Below are 5169 nucleotides of genomic sequence, written 5' to 3'. Positions count from 1 at the left end.
CTCTAGTTACCACATCTGCGGTGTACACCGCTCTACAGTATTTTGAAAGTGATTGTAGTACCAGTTTTGGCCAAAATCCTACATACGGTTCCTTTAACTAGTGAGACCCAAAAGCCTTCAACTAGCTGACTGGTATGCATTTTGGCCTTTACTAGTTAACTAGTGGACATTTCCGGCTCTCACTAGTTAACTAGTGAAGCTAATATGTGTTCACTAGTTAACTAGTGGGCATTTATGCTGTCACTAGTTAACTAGTGTGCACAAACATGGCTCACTGGTTAACTAGTTGACAAAAATGGCTTGCATGTTTGCTTGATATCAAGATATTAGAATAAATGCTCAAGCGGCTGGCCAAATAACATAGAAGTTAACAAGTGTGAATTTGACATTCAGTAGTCAGCTAGTAAACATTTTTGTACCTTACTAGTTGACTAGTAAAATATAGAAGTCTTTAAACTAGTTAACTAGTGCACATTTCAATGTCCACTAGTTGACTAGTGAACATGCTGAGCATTACTAGTAAACTAGTCCGATATGAAACATATGAACTAGTTAACTAGAGAGAATTTGGGGCTTACTAGTTAACTAGTGAGCATTTTGGCTGTCACTAGTTAACTAGTTCACACAGAAATGGCTCACTAGTTAACTAGTGGACAGAAATGGCTTGCATGTACATGACAATTATGCCTGATATCAAGATATCTGAATAAATGCTCAATCGGCTTGCCATACAAAGCCCTACTAGATTTAGCCTACTAAAATAGCTCTACCGCATACAGTACCATGTCCAGGAAATAAACCCAGCCGGCTTGCCAGGTTTGGTCCCAGAGGTGTGAGGAAGCTGGCATTGGGTAGGTGAGTGCAGAGAACAGAGAGCACCAATCCTGAGCAATGCAGTCGGAGGAGGAGGAGGTAAGGAAGTCGCTCCAAGCCTGGGAATGGACCGGATCAATGGGTGGGATTTGGCCGCCGAACCCCAGAGGCTCATGGGTATCCCATCTGCTGCCCGCTGCGTGCGCGCGCTCGCTTGGGGTCTCCGTGGCGATGGAGCTGCTCTGATATGCTGCCTCATTAAGACGGTTTCCCGCTCAAATCGAGGCTCTCACCCCAGGTTCACGTTAATTGGAGATGATGAAGAGATGGACTGTTGGGGGAGGAGAAGGAGCTGAATGCCTCTGTGTGGGAAAAGGCCTGTCTGCAGCCCCTGCATCTGGAAACAACTACCTACAGACGCAAAACTATTTTCCCCTCACACACACACACACACACACACACACACACATACATTTACTTTTTCTTTCTGGAGAGTAGACGGGACTCTGGAGGGGGAGGGGTTGGCCAGGTATACTGAGGGGAAAAGCAGCTCTGCTCAAAGCGTTAAGTCTACAGTCCAGAAGAAACACTTACATTCAACATCAAAAACATCAACACTGTTTACTCTAGGACACAACACAGAATATAAATACATAAACAAATACACAAATAAATGAATATTTTTAACTTCAAATACTAGTCATTACTTCATAGAACAAATGGCTCTAACACCAAAACCCACATTAAGAGAGCAGACTTGTTCAAATGTAATTTAAAAAGTGTGTGAGTGGACTTGGGGTCTGCCGGCCTCGTCCACTATGATTCCTCAGACATGAGAGGGATTAGACCACTTAGCAGGCTGTGCGGAAAATTAGACTTTTCAGACAGTGCTTTTTTTCCCCCCCTCTTCCAGGTTTCCTATGGAAACACTGAGGTAACGAGACTCCGACTTCTCTCCCTTGAGTGTCTCTAATGCATCACCCCATTGCGTGAGAACCAGGTCTATGCTACTGAAGAGCTGCTTCCCTGAAAACAAACTCCCCCCAAATACATCATCTGATTCATCCACACCATATTACTTCACATGCTTTTGTCGTCTGAGTCATTTCGTAAAGTTTAGACAAGATACACAGATGAAGTTATCTGATTGCAAACAAAACAGACTTAAAATAACCTTTAAATCAGTCCTTTCAGGGAAAGGTTTAAGCTTTCCAGTTCACAATATTGCGTAATTCAAATGTGTTTGACACACTTGATTCATTTGTAGATAATGAAAGTACAATGTGTTAGTCATTGATATTATGCAAACTGCTTCACTTGACTAATGAGATGCCCAGAACTAAATAGCAAACATAATATGAAGGAGGCTAGTCTAGTAAGAAAGCTCAAAATAGCACAGCACACAATTCACAATAAACGTGGCGTCTCCTTCCTGATGGCTTGGTTTCTCACTAACTGTTAACCGCTAGCTGAAAATGATACTTTTTACAGGGCTCTTCTAAAACCATTAAACTCACATTCAATACAACTCTGAATGCTCCTAGCTCTCCAGTGAGTATTTAACTGTGATGTTTGTGGCTGCATTGTCCAACAAGGTTTATTGGGAAATACAGACACCCACACTCACACTCTCGCTTACACACACACACACACACACACACACACACACACTTTACTCTACACATGCTTTGTTTTTGATGAAAATATCCAGAAGCAACATTTCCTCTTCTGTATATGTATGTATACTGTATATATCTATATCTATATCTATATCTATATCTATATTTATGTATGTATATATACTGTATATAAACAATGCGAGCCAGTGAAAAATCCATGCAGACCCCCTCTCCACCCATTCTCTCTCTCTCTCTCTCTCTCGCTCTCTCTCTCTCTCTCACACACACACATACACACGAACACAAACACTCACTCACACTCTCTCTTACACATGCACACACACACTCAAAGGCACACACACTAATCAGGCCAAGCTGTATGGTTTGGGAGGTATAGTGACTCTTTCAAGTCCGAGGCCTAATGAGTTCACTGGGCTGGACATGGGGAGAGACCCCTTCAGCCCTGCCAGCAGATACACTCAGGAACACTGTGTGTTGACCCCACCCAATTGCAGGTGCTCTGGATTCACTCACAGACACACACACACACAAACACACAGACACACACACACAGGGGTTGGGGTTGAGGGCTCCCAGAGGACTCATAGAGAGCCCTTAAACATTGAACAATCCTTAACCCCACAATCCAGTGCTTTGGAGGAAATGGATTAACAAGTGAGCTCTTTTGGTCTGGGCTGGGCTGGGCTGGGCTGGTCCACCCGAGGTTTGGTTTGGTTCAGGCCACGGGTAGGACCGCACACACAGCGTAAATGCCGCCAAGTTCATCACCAGCGTGATCCACACAGAGTGGTCACTCAGCACCGGCATTCTGTAACGACTTGTGGGCACTGACTGCATGTGGGTGCATATTAGTTTTAAACGCTGGCTCAGAATCACAAGTCATATATGTTCCTATTCATTCAGCAAATGGATGCAGTAAACTCTGAATCATTTCTGTCCTGTGTCCATGACGGACACAGGACAGAAATGATTCAGAGTTTACTACATCCGTACGTACACAGTAGTAAACATTTAAAAGAAAACAAGTCTGTTAAAACAGTAAACACTGACAGAAGTGTAAACGTTAGTAATGATCTGCTGCACAATGCTGTCCCATCCCTCTCCCCTGACATTAGGGGATCCCCTCATATTTCTCCCCGAATATGTGTGTGTGTGTGTGTGTGTGTGTGTGTGTGTGTGTGTGTGATCAGAGGTCTTTGTTTTATACAAAATACATGAAACATGATGAGATGTATCACTCTTCATTGTTACAATAATGTGACTGATGTGTTCACACTGCAAAAAATCCTAGAATTTGAAAAAATGTAAGTGAGATAAATAAGCTTATATCAATAATATATACTTATTTTTCTAACATTTGCTTATAACAAGATATTTTTGCACTTTTTTCCACTGTTTTGACCTTGTTATAAGTGAACATCTTCTTGTTCTGTTTGGCAAAACTTGTAAGTGAAAGTTTCTTGTTTTGTGGAAATACTACTTCAAATAAGCATAATTATCTGGCAAGATTTGCCAATAGAACAAGAAGATTTTCACTTAGTACAAGGCAAAAAAAAAACTTTAATCAAGTGCAAAATTGTCTCGTAACAAGCAAATATTGGGAAAATAAGTACATATTCACTTGATTTTAGCTTATTTTGAATTCTAGGATTTTTTGCAGTGCACTTGAGAAAAACAAATCGATGGGTGAAATAGTTTGGAGTGTATCCACAGCACATGCACTGTGAAACATCAGTAACTTTATGTGAGCTTTATGTGGGTTTATTTATGTTCTCTGGGTTTAAACAGTTTGTATTAACAAGCGTGAAGAATATGAAGTGCTGATGCTGGCCACTGGCTCACTTTGGGTGCTTGACACTCCCCAAGCGGGTGAAAACGTCTGGTTGTAGCGCAGAGGGCTTCCATTTTGTGGTAAAAATCACAGGGACCATTATATCATTCTCTCACCACCACACACACACACACACACACACACACACACACACACACACACACACACACACACACATAATACATTTCATTGAAATCCAAAAGAAATTTCATCAGAATGACACACACACACACACACACACACCAGATCAGGCAGGGATTTGGCCATTAGAACCCAGGCCTTACTCAAAACATCAGAAAGTATTACATGAAAGGGGCTTTTATTATAACATGTTTTTTTCTTCTTCTTTAAATCAGTACCATTAGTGAGACATTTAGACAGCTCAGGTCATCCACAACTCCCGTTCCAACATTCATCTGCAAATGATCTTAAACAGATCTGAAGGTTTCTGTGAAGACACCAAGTTCTGTGAAACAAGCAGTAAAAGACTTCAAAAACGGTCCCCAAAAACTTCAAAAGCCGTCGCTAAAAACGCCATCAGAATTCTGAGTGTGGAGGGGACAAAGTAGGATTGTTCTGCTCTTGGGTGTAAGATTTGCCGAACAGGAAGTGCATATTCAGGTCACCGGGGAGTGATGGGCTCAGAGTCTGCTCACATCTGTTCAAATAAGAAAGACCTTTGAGTCCGAGAGAGAGGAAGCTCACCAAGAAGCTTTTGGGTCCAGAGAGCTGTATGAATGGCCTGCTTGAAATAGGCTTCCAGGAAAAAGATTAAGGATAATATTGAACAAGAAATGGACAATTTAGTGAAACAGTTCACTTTTACCGTGGGAGGTTGTATAAAGAGGCACTGAGAAGAAAGTCCTCTGGTGTTACAACCGTTTA

This window comes from Alosa pseudoharengus, unplaced genomic scaffold (genome assembly GCF_046254945.1).
Source record: "Alosa pseudoharengus isolate Yale_2024_CS ecotype anadromous, Long Island Sound unplaced genomic scaffold, YU_APseudo_1.1 YU_APseudo_1.1_scf_14, whole genome shotgun sequence".
In the NCBI taxonomy this organism is placed as follows: Eukaryota; Metazoa; Chordata; class Actinopteri; order Clupeiformes; family Clupeidae; genus Alosa; species Alosa pseudoharengus.
This window is presented reverse-complemented; position numbering follows the sequence as displayed.